Genomic DNA, 16,049 nt, shown 5'->3' on the forward strand with positions numbered 1-16,049 from the left:
CAAAGGAGAAAAGGAAAGATATACCCATTTGAATGCAGAGTTCCAAAAAATAGCAAGGAGAGATAAGAAAGCCTTCCTCAGCAATCAGTGCAAAGAAATAGAGGAAAACAACAGAATGGGAGAGAATAAATATGTCGTCAAGAGAATTAGAGATATCAAGGGAACATTTTATGCAAAGATGGACTCAGTAAAGGAAAGAAATGGTAGGGACCTAACAGATGCAGAAGATATCAAGAAGAGGTGGCAAGAATACACAGAAGAACTGTACAAAAAAGATCTTCACGACCCAGATAATCACAATGGTGTGATCACTCACCTAGAGCCAGACATCTTGGAATATGAAGTCAAGTGGGCCTTAGGAAGCATCACTATGAACAAAGCTAGTGGAGGTGATGGAATTCCAGTTGAGCTATTTCAAATCCTGAAAGATGATGCTGTGAAAGTGCTGCACTCAATATGCCAGCAAATTTGGAAAACTCAGCAGTGGCCACAGGACTGGAAAAGGTCAATTTTCATTCCAATCCCAAAGAAAGGCAATGCCAAAGAATGCTCAAACTACTGCACAATTGCATTCATCTCACACTATAGCAAAGTAATGCTTAAAAGTCTCCAAGCCAAAAAAAAGAGTCTCCAAGCCAGGCCTCAGCAATATGAGAATCATGAAATTCCAGATGTTCAAGGTGGTTTTAGAAAAGGCAGACGAACCAGAGATCAAATTGTCTACATCCACCGGATTATCAAAAAAGCAAGAGAGTTCCAGAGAAATATCTATTTCTGCTTTATTGACTATGCCAAAGCCTTTGACTATGTGGATCACAACAAACTATGGAAAATTCTGAAAAAGATGGAAGTACCAGACCACCTGACCTGCCTCTTGAGAAATCTCTATGCAGGTCAGGAAGCAACAGTTAAAACTGTACATGGAACAACAGACTGGTTCCAAATAGGAAAAGGAGTACATCAAGGCTGTATATCATTACCATATTTATTTAACTTATATGCAGAGTACATCATGAGAAATGCTAGGCTGGAGGAGGCACAAACTGGAATCAAGATTGCCGTGAGAAAGATCAATAACCTTAGATATGCAGATGATACCACCCTTATGGCAGAAAGTGAAGAACTAAAGAGCCTCTTGATGAACATGAAAGAGGAGAGTGAAAACAGCTCAACATTCAGAAAACTAAGACCATGGCATCTTGTCCCATCACTTCATGGGAAATAGATGGGAAACAGTGGAAACAGTGGCAGACTTTATTTTTCTGGGCTCCAAAATCACTGCAGATGGTGACTGCAGCCATGAAATTAAAAGACGCTTACTCCTTGGAACAAAGTTATGACCAACCTGGAGGGGATATTAAAAAGCACAGACATTACTTTGTCAACAAAGGCTCGTCTAGTCAAGGCTATGGTTTTTCCAGTAGTCATGTATGCATGTGAGAGCTGGACTATAAAGAAAGCTGAATGCCGAAGAATTGATGCTTTTGAGCTATAAAGTTGGAGAAGTCTCTTGAGAGTCCCTTGGACTGCAAAGAGATGCAACCAGTCCATCCTAAAGGAGATCAGTCCTGGGGGTCCATTGGAAGGACTGATGTTGAAGCTGAAACTCCAATACTTTGGCCACCGGATGTAAAGAGCTGACTCATTTGAAAAGACCCTGATGCTGGGAAAGATTGAGAGCAGGAAGAGAAGGGGACAACAGAAGATGAGATGTTTGGATGGCATCACCGACTCAATGGACATGATTTTGGGTGGACTCCAGGAGTTGGTGATAGACAGGGAGGCCTGGTATCGTGCAGTTCATGGGGTCAGAAAGAGTTGGACACAACTGAGTGACTGAACTGAACTGAACTGATGGGCCCATTACTTAAAAAAAAAACACACACACACACAAAAAAAACAAAAAACAAAAAGTCCATGGAGGCTCAGCTGTAAAGAATCTGCCTACAGTGCAGGGGATGCATGTTCAGTCCCTGTGTCTGGAAGATTCCCTCGAGAAAGAAATGGCCACCCACTCCAGAAATCTTACCTGGGAAATCCCATGGATGGGGAGCCTGGGAGGCTACAGTACAGGGGATTGCAAGAGCTGGTCATGACTTAAGTGAGTAAATCACCACCATACAAAAAAAAAAAAAAATTGTTAAAATGAAAGGATGAAAGGAAAGGAGGAGGGAGGAGGAAAGGAAGAAATGAATGAAAATTCAGAGAAAACAAATCAAGTGGAAGAGGAGCAGAAGATAGTACATCAGATAGTTGTACGCCCAAAAGAAATTCATCTGTCCCTTAAAAATAAGGGTGATAGAGATGAAAAGAGAACAACATCTGCTTAAGGAATACTGGTGTCTGATATGAAGTGTGTATTATTTTAACAAACAACTATCAGAAAATAACTACTTTAAAGATATCACTGCAATTCAGCGTATCAAAAGAGGTATCTTTTCCCCTGATATCATGCTCTCCTTCATCGCTCCTCAGAACTCTCTACTGTGCTCGATTTTGTGAGGCACCAGCGAACCTGATACTCCCCTGATATGCTGGCTCCCTTTGTTTTGATTTCTCTAACAAGATCCATCCTCTCAACCTGTGTAGTCTCCAGAAATGTGGAACTTAACTTTCCAGCAGTCACTTTTTTCACTACCAACCTCAGAAATTTCTCTGGTCTCTAAACTAGATCACTTGTTTAGTTGTTGAGAGTCCCTTGGCCTGCAAGGAGATCAAACCAATCAATCCTAAAGGAAATCAACCATGATTATACCCTGGAAGGATTGATGCTGAAGTTGAAGCTCCAATCCTTTGGCCACCTGATGGGAAGGGCTGACTCATTACAAAAGACCCTGATGCTGGGATAAGATTGAAGGCAGGAGGAGAAGGGGATGACAGAGGACAAGATGGTTGGGTGGCATTACCAACTCAAAGGAGTTTGTGCAAGTTCCAGGAGATGGTAACGGACAAGAAAGCCTGGCATGCTGCCGTCCATGGATAACAAAGAGTTGTACACAGCTGAGTGACTAAACTGGAACAAACATCTCCTTGCAAGATCAGTTAGTTGCTCATTCATGTCGAACTCTTTATGACCCCATGGACTGCAGGACACCAGGGTTCCCTGTCCATCAGCAACTCCCAGAGCCTACCAAAACTCATGTCCATCACATTGGTGATGCCACCCAACCATCTCATCCTCTGTCATTCCCTTCTCCTCCCGCCTTCAATCTTCCCCAGCATCAGGGCCTTTTCCAATGAGTTGGTTCTTCGCATCAGGTGGCCAAAGTATCAGAATTTCAGCTTTAGCATCAGTCCTTCCAAAGAATATTCAGGACTGATTTCCTCTAGGATGGACTGGTTGGCTCTCCTTGCAGTCCAAGGAACTCTCAAGAGTCTTCGCCAACATCACAGTTCAAAAACATCAATTCTCCAGTGCTCAGCTTTCTTTATAGTCCAACTCTCACATTCATACATGACTACTGGAAAAACCATAGCTTTGAATAGATGGACCTTTCTTGGTAAAGTAATGTCTCTCCTTTTTAATATGCTGTGTAGTTTGGTCATAGATTTTCTTCCAAGGACCAAGTGCCTTTTTATTTCACAGCTGCAGTCACCATCTGCAGTGATTTTGAAGTCCAAAACTATAAAGTCAGCCACTGTTTCCACTGTTTCCCCATCTATTTGCCATGAAGTGATGGGACCAGATGCCATGATCTTAGTTTTCTGAAAGCTGAGTTTTAAGCCAACTTTTTCACTCTCCTCTTTCACTTTCATCAAGAGGCTCTTTAGTTCTTTGCTTTCTGCCATAAGCATGGTGTCATATGCTGACTGTGTAGATTTTCTCCATATTTGGCTGCGAAGAATTTAATCAATCTGATTTCGGTATTGACCATCTGGTGATGTCCATGTGTAGAGGGTTCTCTTGTATAGTTGGAAGAGGGTGGCTGCTATGACCAGCGGGTTTTCTTGGCAAAACTCTGTTAGCTTTTGACCTGCTTTGTTTTGTACTCCAAGGCCAAATTTGCCTATTACTCCAGGTAGCTGTTGTCTCCCTACTGTTGCATTCCAGTCCTCTATAATGAAGAGGATATCTTTTTTGGGTGTTAGTTGTAGAAGGTCTTGTAGGTCTTCACAGAATTGTTCAAGTTCAGCTTTCGCAGCATTACTGGTCAGGGGATAGACTTGGATTACTGTGAAATTGAATGATTTGCCTTGGAAATGAACAGAGATCATTCTGTCATTTTGAGATTGCATCCAAGTACTGCATTTTGGACTCTTGTTGTCTATGATTTCCTTGCAAATGAGTCCCCAACTTCTTAGCTTCAGTCTTCATCTCTATTCTGACTTCCAAGACATACTCTTTTGTAATATATCCATAACAATTTTCTCCTCTACCCTGGAAGTAGTTTTTCTCTCACATGATTTGCTTATTTTTATTAACAGTATAACCATTCTATCACCAACATTTTAGAATGAATCTTTTCTTTGTAACTTCTTATTTATCCACCTTTCCTTTATTTATCTACAATGTATTTTGAGACCTCATTGTCCTTTATACTTGATATTACAGTTATCTATTTTAATCTCTTTTCACAAAGCCACTTGGCATCCTATAGCTAAAGTAATCTTTCTAAACAGACATGTTCGAATTTAATAAGCTGGCAATGAAGTTATATACTGGGAGTCAAAAAGTCAGATGATTATAAAGACTAGGAACAAATTAGAATGGGTATATGTAGTGGGTGTGGTCAGGACTATAGCAAATAGGATAGTATATGACATTCAAATCCTACCATTTAAGCACTATGAAGACCTAAGAAAATATACTGTGAGTCACTCATTTGTGATCTCTATGATTCTAAAGTATAAGCCCAACATTTACATGTTCTTTCTCACTGTCACCTACATGACTTCTGATGTACACCAGAATATAGATATTTTCCTTTATGTCTCAAGCTCATTATCTCTCTCCCTAGCCCTCTCTAACTGAACCCTAATAATGCTGCAAAGTCCAGTTGAAGTTACACTTCTCCCAAGGAGACACTATAACCACAGGCCACCCAACCCAAAGTGCCCCTTCTGTGAGCCTCTGTATTAATTTCTTTCTTTTTTTAGAGTAGTTTTAGGTTTACAGCAAAACTGAGCATCAAATACAGATAATCCCCACGTATTTCCTGCCCTCACACATGTCTAGGTTCCTCAACATCCCCCAGGAAAATGCCATAGTTGTTAAGAACCGATGAACCTACATTCACACATCAATATTGCCTCAAGTCCATAGTTTACATTAGGGTTCAATCTTCATTTCATGCATTCTATGGGATTTTAACAAACGTGCGGCATGTATCCACAATTATATTACCATACAGAATACTTTCACTGTCCTAAAAATCCTCTGTGCTCGGTCTTCATCCCTCCTTCCCCACTGCTGCTGCTAAGTCGCTTCAGTCTGTCCAACTCTGTGTGACCCCATAGATGGCAGCCCGCCAGGCTCCCCCGTCCCTGGGATTTTCCAGGCAAGAACACTGGAGTGGGTTGCCATTTCCTTCTCCAATGCATGAAAGTGAAAAGGGAAACTGAAGTCGCTCAGTCGTGTCCAACTCTTCACGACCCCATGGACTGCAGCCTACCAGGCTCCTCCGTCCATGGGATTTTCCAGGCAAGAGTACTGGAGTGGGGTGCCATCGCCTTCTCCGCCTTCCTCACTAATGCCTGGTAACTACTGATCATTTTACTGTCTTCCAATGCATTTAAGGGAAACTTCTAAGTCATTTAACTGGAAAACTTTTTGAAATGTTTTCTACAGTTTTACTAAGGTCCATGACATTGTGTAACTTTAAGATCCTGGGTCAGGAAGATCCCCTGGAGGAGGCACAGGCTACCCACTCCAGTATTCTTTGGCTTCCTTGCTGGCTCCAACGGCAATGAATCCGCCTGCAATGTGGAAGAGCTAGGTTTGATCCCTGGGTTGGGAAGATCTTCCCCTGGAGAAGGGCATGTCAACCCACTCCAGGATTCTTGCCTAGAGAATCCGCATGGACAGAGGAGTCTGGCAGGCTGCAGTCCAGGGGGTGGCAAAGAGCTGGACATGACTGATCAGCTAAGCACAGCACAGCACAAGACGTAAACTGTGATGATTTGCTATATGCATATATTACCAAATGATCAGCTCACTAAGGTTTGTTTAAATACCCATCACAACACATAACCAGAATTTCTCTTTATTCTGGTGAGGACTTTTAACACTTACTCTCTTAGGAACTTCAAACATACAGTACAGTACTGTTAATTATAGTTGCCATAGTGCATATTACATCTCGAGTACTTATTCATTTTTGTACCCTTGGAACAGTACCAGCCGTTCTTCCATTCCCTTCACCCTTGACAAACAACAGTCTATTCTGTTCCTTTGAGTTTGGTATGTCTTAATTCCACATGTAAGTGATACTTCCCAATATTTGTCTTTGACTTATGTCACAGAATAATGCCTTCAAAGTCCATTTATGTTGTCATATGTGGCAGAATTTCATTTGAAAAATCTGATTAATATTCCTGTGTGTGTATTCATGTATATGTATATATATATATATATATATATATGCATCACAATATTTTAAATGAATTATTCCTGGAAAAGGGTCTGGATGGAACTGTCTGTATTTTTTAATTTTTATTTAATTTTTAAGAATTTTTTGCCATACCATGTGGCTTGTCAGATCTTACTTCCCCAACCTGGGCCACAACAGTAAAAAGACCAATTCCTAACCTCTGTACTGTCAGGGAGTTCCTCACCACAACTCTTGATTCACACATCTATCAGTGGACACCTAGGTTGTTTGTATGTCTTGGCTATATATTTAAAAAAAATGCTACAATGAACATGGGCATATTGATTATCTCTTTGATATAGTGATTTAATTTCTATCAAATATACATACAGATGTGAGATAGCTGGATCATATTCAGTTCAATTTTCATCTTTTAAGGACTCTGCATACCTTTTTCAGTAGAGACTGTACCAATTTACATTCCCACCAATAGTGTACAAGGGTGCCCTTCTTTCCTTATCCTTCCCAGTATTTTCTCTTTTTGATAACAGCTATCCTAATAGGTATAAGGTGATATCTCATTATAGTTTTGATTTGCATCTCCCTGATGATTAGTGAAATCAAGCACTTTTTCATGTACATCTTTGGCATTGGAATATCTTCTTTGGAAAATGCCTATTCAAGTCCTTTGCCTAATTTTTTTGGTAGTATCTTTACCTGGCTTTAGTATCGGGGTAATGCTGGCCTCATAAAATGAGCTTGGGAATGTTCCTTTCTCTTCAGACTTTAGGAAGTGTTTCAAAAGGATCAATGTTAATTCTTTTTTAAAGGCTTGGCAGAATTCACCAGTAAAACAATCTTATCCCGGACATTTCTTTTTTTAATATAAATTTATTTATTTTAATTGGAGGTTAATTACTTTACAATATTGTATGGGTTTTGCCATACATCAACATGAATCTGCCACAGGTATACACGTGTTCTCCATCCTGAACCCCCCTCCCTCCTCCCCCCCTGTACCATCCCTCTGGGTCGTCTCAGTGCACCAGCCCCAAGCATCCAGTATCATGCATTAAACCTGAACTAGCGATTCATTTCTTATATGATATTATATATGTTTCAATGCCATTCTCCCAAATCATCCCACCCTCGCCTTCTCCCGCAGAGTCCAGAAGACTGTCCTATACATCTGTGTCTCTTTTGCTGTCTCGCATACAGGGTTATCATTACCATCTTTCTAAATTCCATATATATGCATTAGTATACTGTATTGGTGTTTTCTTTCTGGCTTACTTCACTCTGTATAATAGGCTCCAGTTTCATCCACCTCATTAGAACTGACTTAAATGTATTCTTTTTAATGGCTGCTTTGAGATATTTGTGAATGCTGTTTGAGTCTCCTTAGTCCTTAGTGTTGTGTTCATATTTTCTGTTTCTTCTTGAATCATGTTTGGTAGGTTATATGCCACTAGGAATTTATTGATTTCTTCAATTAGTTGGTATCTACTTATAGTAGTCTCATGATTATATTTTTTCAAAAATTCAGCTCTCAGTTTCATTGATCTTTTCTATTGTCTTTTAGTCTCATTTATTTCTGCTCCAATCTTTATTATTTCCTCCCTTGTACTAACTTTGAGATTCGTTTTTGCTGATTTTTCTAATTCCTTCAGGAGTAGTAAGGTTGAGATCTTTCTTTTTTCTTGCTGTGTTACTCCCTATAAATTTTCCCTGTTAGAACTGCCCCCAGCCACTATGCAATAAGTTCCAGTAGGTTGTGTTCCCATTTTGATTTGTCTCAAAGTATTTGTTCTTCTTTTCCTTCCGTGATCTATTCGTTATTCAGGTGTGTTATGCTTAATTTCCATGTATTAATGTATTTTCCAGCTTTTCTTCTACTATTGACTACTAGTACCATAACACTGTGGTCAGAAAAGATGTGATATAATTTCAGCCTTAAATTTGCTATCTATTACCTATCATATGATCTATCTTGGAGAATGTTCCATGGGTACTTGAGAAGAGTATGTAATCGGCTGCTATTGGATTAAATGTTCTGTATATGTCTGTAAGGCATATTAAATCATAGAATCATTCAAATCCACTATTTTGCTATTCATTCTCTGTATGAATCATATATCCATTATTCAAAATGGGGTATTAAGTTTTCCACTATCAGTTTATTGTTGCTTATTTCTCCTTTTAGCCCCTGTTTCAGTTCTACTATTATTTATTTCATATATTTTGATGTTCCGATGCTGGCTGCATATTTACAATTATTGTGTCTTTTTGATGAACTGACCACTCTGTCATTATGTAATGACTGCATTTGGCTGGGTTTTGACCATTTTTTGGCTTAATGTCCATGTTGTTTGTTATAAGTATAGCAGGGGTTTCCCTGGTGGCTCAGATGGTAAACCTCCTGCAATGCAGGAGACCTAAGTTCGATCCCTGGGTCAGGAAGATCCCCTGGAAAAAGGAATGGCTACCCACTCCAGTATTCTTGTCTAGAGAACTTCATGGCCAGAGGAGCCTTGCTTTCTTTTGGTTACGATTTGCTTGAAATATCTGTTATCATCTCTTCAGTCTCAGTCTTTCTGTGTACTTTTAGACAGCATATCTTTTAGAGAGCATGCCTTTCAATCTTGTTTTTACACATTCAGTTACTTTTGATTGGAAAGCTTAAAACATTTACCATTAAATTAATTGCTGATAGGTAGGAATTTGCTTTGTCCATTTGTTGTTTTGTGAATGCATTGTTCCATGAGTCTTCTACTGTTCTTATCCTTTGTGATTTGAGTATTTTTGTGACACTATACTTTGACTCCTTTACCATAATCTTTTGTGTATCTACTATAGGTTTTTCCTTTGTGGTTACAGTGAGGGTTAAAGAAAATATATTTATAACATGCTATTTTAAGCTGATAACAATTTTACTTCAATAGCATACTAAACTTTACAATTTTACATCTCTAACAGATTATATTATTTTAGGTTACTGATATTACTATTTAAATTTTTATAATGTATAACAAATAAGAGATTATTGAAGTCATAAGTGAATTATGTCACAGCTTATAATATTAGAGAATTTGACTTTGACTATAAATTTACCATTACCAGTGAGTTTTACACATTCATATGTTTTTATGATTTAAATTAGCATCGTTTCATTTTAGCTTGAAAAACACCCTTTAGTATTTCTTGTACAGCAGTTTTGTTTGTTCGAGAAAATATATATCTTTTCAAAGGAAAAATATTTTCTCAAACAATACTTTCTCTCCTAAAGGAAAAGATACCCAGTTTGTTTGGGTAGAGTGGTCTTGGTTGAAACTTTTATTTCTCCTCTCAATATCCGAATACATCAGTTCACATTTTCTTGGCTTATAATATTTCTTTTGAGAAATTTTGATAGTCAGGTAGGCTTTCTTCACTCTTTTTGCTTTTTCCTTCTAAGACTGTATAATTTCAAAAGGCCTACATTCCAGGTCACTTGTCTTTCTTCTGCTTGATCAAGTGTGATGTTGAATCTCTCTATTCCATTTTTCAGTTCAGTCATTGTATTATTCAGCTCTAGGATTTTTGTTTGTTCTTTTTTATTAATGATCACTTTTCTTTGTTGAACTTCTCATTTTGTTTATGCATTGTTTTCCCAATTTTGTTCAGTTGTCTTTCTGTGTATCCCTATAGCTCACTGAATTTAAGAGGATTATTCTTATTTTTCAGAAAGTTCACAGATCCCCATTTCTCTAGGGTCAGTCCTTGGAGTTTTATTAATTTCCTTTGGTGGTGACACTTTTACTGGATTATTTGTAATTCTTGATTCCTTGTGTCAGTATTTGCACATTTCAGTAAGTGGTCTGCTCTTCCAGACTTTATATGTTTGCTACCATAGGGTAACCCCTTCACTCATCAGCTCAACCTGGGGTACTACATGAGTCAGCTGGTAGCATTTTTTTGGAAAGTGGCATTTGCTTGCTGGCTCAGACAGTAAAGCGTCTGCCTGCAATGTGGGAGACCTGGGTTCTATTCCTGGGTTGGGAAGATCCCCTTGAGAAGGAAATGGCAATCCACTCCAGCACTCTTGCCTATCAGGCTCCTCTGTCCATGGGGTCACAAAGAGTCGGACACGACTGAGAGACTTCACTTCACTTCACTTCACTTGGGTGAGGCTATGGTCCATTATCTGAGGTCAGAAAGGGTATCACTGGTTGAGCTCCACTGCTGGGCAAAACTGCTGCCTGAGCTCCACATTTAAGCAGGGCCACTCGATAGACTCCCATATTGGATGGGGCTACTACTGTACTCTGCACTCAGGTGGGGTCACTGGCAGGATTTCGCAAGTGGTCAGGGCTATGGGTGGCTTTGCAACTGCTCCTGGTCAGCTGGGTCTCAGGCTGTGCTCCTACAGTGAATGGCACTGCTGGCTGGACTATGTTCAGTCAGAGCTGCATACTCTGCTCTGCCATCCAGTGGGACTTCGGGCTGCACCCTGTTGTTGGGCAGGGCCACGGGCTGGGCCTCATAATATAGTGAGCTACTGGCTAGACTCTGCTCTTGGCTGGGCTGGGCTCTCTGGTGGAGAGGGGCCTCCAACTGTATCCTGCAGTTAGGCAGGGCTTGTCTGTGTTCTGCAGCCTGGTAGCAATAAGGCAGGCTCACACCTTGCGCTCTGCCATGCGGTGGGCCACAGGTTGGACTTCATGGCTCAGTGTTGCTGTACGCTGGACTCTGGGACTGTCAGAGTTACTGTTCAGGCTCCATGGTTTTGTGCAGCCAGAGAGAATGCATAACAGCTGGGCAAGGCTGCTTGCTTCAATCCATGAACAAGCATGGTTGGAGCATGGGCTACGCAGTGGCCTCAGTATTCAGGCTAGGCTACTTGGTGAGACTGGAGGTTATGCTCAGCAGCTTTGCAGAGGTGCAAATCTGCTTTCTTGTCCAGACCAAACAGCACAACAGGCTCCATAGCTGGTATGGTTCATTGACTGGGGACCCAAATCAGGCGGAACTGTCCAATGGACTCCCTAGCCAGATGGCGTGACCAGTTTGGCTCTGAAGATGGAAAGAGCCATTGGCTGAGATCTCTGCATGGGCATTGCTACAAGCAGAAATACAGTTTGCCAGGATCTGAGGGCTGGTTGCTGTAATTCCCACCCCAGCATCTCTATCTCTCTTCGATCTCCAGTGGTTGAGTCCCATAGACTCCCCTAGTTGCCTCTAGGAAGTTAGCCCTGATAGAGCACTCTGGGAAGTGTCCCACAATACTGGGAGAGCTACATGTCCACTTAGGGTCCTCTTTTCCCACTGCAGAAACTACAGGCTTGGGGGGCACTCTGGGTGCAGCACTGTTCTAGTCTGGGGAATGCAATGTGGTCAGAATGCAGCTGATTCCCTCACTCTTCCAGTATGGTACTAGTCTCTGTGGCCTAGGAGGGTAATTTAGCCTCACCCGTGGGTCTGGTGCCTTTTCTATGAATAATGTGCGGGTGGCTGAAGTGGGGAATGACTTGTATCTGCCATCTTGATTAGGAAGCTTTCTTTTCTGTACTAGTTTCTTCTTTGTTTTTGCCATGAACTCTTTAATACCAGCTTATAGATCCCTTCTCAGAATAAAATAAAATACCTAAGAATGGAAAAGAAGCCAGTTATATTGAAATAGTTATCAACGTATTACAAATATAAATTGTGATATAATAATAGTTCTCCCTCTTGACTAAGTCACTAAAAAATAAGACCTAGTGGCAGCTTTAATAAACAGGAAAATTTTGAAGTAGTAGTAACTGTAAACAATATTTTAAGATATCTGCCACAAATTTAATATGACAAGGAAATATTTATTATTTTAATTAGTGACAAAGTTAGATGTCCTGTTAATACTCTCGGCACTTTGGTTTGTTGTTAATCAGATGAAATACTAAATATTAGCTAGCAGGTAAAGAAAATAAGATGTAATGTTTTTCACATCTACGTTCAGGAGCCCCTGAAGTCTCTTGACGGGTCCTCCATGGGAACCCCTGGTTAGAAACCCCTGCTTTATACATATCTTTATAGATTGTTCTGTACCAATTTTATACTTCCTTGTATGTTAATCATATTTTTTCTCTCTACCAACATGAATTTTCACAGCATTTAAGAATCATTTGCATGCACTAATATTCTAAAATAGAATGCAATTTTATTTTTCCCTCAATACTTGAATTGCTTTTTAAAAAGTGCTAATTTCTTTTCTTTTTGGTCAATGTTCTATATGTAAGTGTGGCTGCAACCACTTCATTGTTACCACTGATATCCTAAAAACACTTACTGGTCTTATATTTTTCTCTCAATAGATCAAATTAAATTACACTGAAGCAGATTTTCAAAGCTGAAATAATAACAAGAATCACCTAAACTGAGTGTACATTATTTCGATCTAACTCATAACTGCATATACTAGAAGCTTCTCTACAAACTCAGGATATGGTGTACTTTTAAAGTGTTTCTTTGTTTCTTATAAGCATTTTAGGATCTTCAACTACTTCCGTATAGTGAACTTGGCTTCTAGCTTAAATTAAAGCATTTTGAAATAAAGGAGGCATTAGAACTTAATTCAGTTCAGTTCAGTACTTTTATTAATAACCCTAAATTTGGGGCATGATCTTGCTGATTAAAGTTTTTTATTTTTATTTTTTCAGTAAGGCATTTATCTTGTCAAATAACTAAAATCTATTAGCTTTCTGGCAGGAAAGAGCTTATTGACCCATACTAGGAGAGATAATACTGTTGTTAATTCAAGTCTCTGGGAAGCAATGCGTCCTTAATTGTTTTTTGTTGTTATGAGAAGACAATGATGTCACATAAGCAACAAACTATGATTACGCATGGATGGTGTTTAGCACTGTAATCAGATAGAATTTACAACAAAGTTAATCTGATGATACATATTTAATGCTATGCATTATCTATGTGCTACATGGTAATTAGATACAAATGGTAAACAGCTCCTTTGAATGGCAAATTTATGTTACTTTTGCATCACTGAAGCAAATCCTTTCTAGGATGGGAGGGAGAAAGGCAGTGGTGATTCTAGTCTTTTCTCCTGCCTGAGCAGGAAACAGTCTTCTTTGGGTACTTGATAAGGAGGACCTTCCTCCTTATCAGAAGATACTCAGACGTTGAATTTGTCTGGATAAATGTGATATTAACTTTAATAACTCAGATGAGTTATTCACCGTTTGCGCCTCGTAACCAAGCACCACAATTCCAATCAGGCATAATATTAAATTATATGTTAAATTGTTTCCTCCTACAAGCACAACTAAGAAAATGAGTTTTGATTGAACAGGATAAGGGATGAAAGAAAATTTTAGAGTATCTGACATTGAGGAGGAAAGGAAGCCAGCTGAGGAAAAAAAAGTCCTCAGTGGCATGCTTTCAACAGAGGGAAAACTCAAAATTTGTGGGGCAAAGGATGCAAGCAAGATGTGAAAAAGAGAAAGATTCAGGCTTAGAAAAGAGGAATGGACATCTAGAAAAGAGGAAGAGGCAAGAAAGAAACAGGTTAACCCAACACCAGCAAACATGAAGTGCATGGAGGCATTGGGTATAACACAGAAGGAGCTGGCCAGGATCTACTTAGATTTTGTGATTCTCTTTCACTTATCTTCTAAGATATAGCATAATGTGATTTCACAAGCAGTCTTTTTGACTGCATGAACTTGTTGCAGTGAACATGTTAGTGGTTCAGTGGTGTCTGACTTTTTGCAACCCCATGGACTGTAAGCCCACCAGGCACCTCTGTCCATGGGAATTCTCCAGCTAAAAATAATGGAGTGGGTTGACATGCCCTCCTCCAGGGGATCTTCCTGACCCCAGGCATCGAACCAGGGTTTCCTGCATTTGTAGGCAGAGTCTTTACCACTACACCACCTGGGAAGCTTTGATTACCTAGTGGTTAAGATTAAAGGACTTGAATTCAAGAATACAGATCTAATTTACTGCCATCTCCAAACAAAGCAATTCATTCCCCTCAACTGGACCAGGCAATTTAAAGAGAAAAACAAATATGTATTGTTAATGCTACAAAATCAAGTGAAACAGGAAAAAAAAATCCCAGGTATTACATTTCTATATAAAAATTGTTAAAGTTTGTTGCATATTAGAGGGCCATTCATTGGAGAAGGCAATGGCAACCCACTCTAGTACTCTTGCCTGGAGAATCCCAGGGACGGGGAAGCCTGGTGGGCTGCCGTCTATGGGGTCGCACAGAGTCGGACATGACTGAAGTGACTTAGCAGCAGCAGCAGCAGCAGCAGAGGACCATTCATAAGTGAAAATCCTTCTGTTTCTTACATTCTTTAAAGAGTTAAAAACATGACTTAAAAAATAAAAAAAAATTTAAATATTACTGGTAAATAAACACTATGGTATTTGTTTTTTAAAAAATAAATAAATATTGTGGTATTTATTTGTATTATAAATACCACAGTAGCATTCTGCATATATATATATATATATATATATATATATTAATTTACTAAGGCATGTGAAGGAAAAGCTACAGTTTTAATGGGAAAAATAAATGTCTGCCTTGATTAATTCTTCAAAATATGACTGTCTTTTACTACAATTTGACTATACAGAAAAAAACTAGAAAGCTTCAACTACTGAATAGGAATCAGACATTTGTTTGCCTTATTGTACTTTAAAATGAAACTGTCCAATTGGAAAAAAAAGAGGGAGAACTAAGTCGCATTTAGGCTTCTTAACTTGCTCATTCTGATTATTGGGCCAAGAATCATGTCAGTAAGGCAGGCAGGACAAATGGGATCTATCCTCCATTTCAAGTCAGAGAACTGTGGACCTACTGCTCAGACAAAGAAAATACATTTTTCAAAAAGGGGATTTCTTAGCACAGTGTAACTTTTGTTGAGGTTAATAAATGTGCATCATGATAATAAAGAGCCTACATAAACTCATTCAACCTTAGTCCTATAGGCCCTATAGTGTAGGGAATAAACTATGTCTATGTTTAAAACATACATGAGGTGAACCAGAATGCAAGCCCACACTACACAATGGAGAAACACCTATATGGACACAGACAGCTCAAACAATAGACACTGGGGCTCTGAGATTTGGAGACCATCAAAGGGAGATATGACAAAATTATTACAGCAGAAACTAGCTGATCACCTTAAAATCAAAGCAAACCTCACGATTCAAACACAAAGAACAATAACAAAAAACCTACAATGACTATGCCCATCCATGAAAAATCTTGCAGTTCCGCCTTCTAGACAGGGTCAAACAAAAGCTGCCAAGAATTCTAAGAATTAGATCTAATAGAGTACTTTATTCTAACAAGCAGTCTCTTTGGTATAATTCTCATAGTAACCTAGTAATCTCAGATGAGGAGATAGGGCTTTAGCAAAGTGACACAGTTTGCCCAAAGGAGGCAAAGTAATAGAATGAAAAGAGCAATGGCTTTAGAGTCATGATAGGATTTGTTTTGAGCCTCAGCTCTACTACTTTATCACT

At 39.3% G+C, this 16,049-nt stretch overlaps 1 protein-coding gene across 7 annotated transcripts in view; it reads right to left on the reverse strand.

The window, feature by feature from the left end:
- Positions 1-16,049, reverse strand: part of DIAPH2 (diaphanous related formin 2) — a 1,000,797-nt gene that overhangs the window by 547,196 nt on the left and 437,552 nt on the right. The window lies entirely within an intron of this gene.

This window comes from Ovis aries, chromosome X, assembly GCF_016772045.2.
Source record: "Ovis aries strain OAR_USU_Benz2616 breed Rambouillet chromosome X, ARS-UI_Ramb_v3.0, whole genome shotgun sequence".
Classification (NCBI taxonomy): domain Eukaryota; kingdom Metazoa; phylum Chordata; class Mammalia; order Artiodactyla; family Bovidae; genus Ovis; species Ovis aries.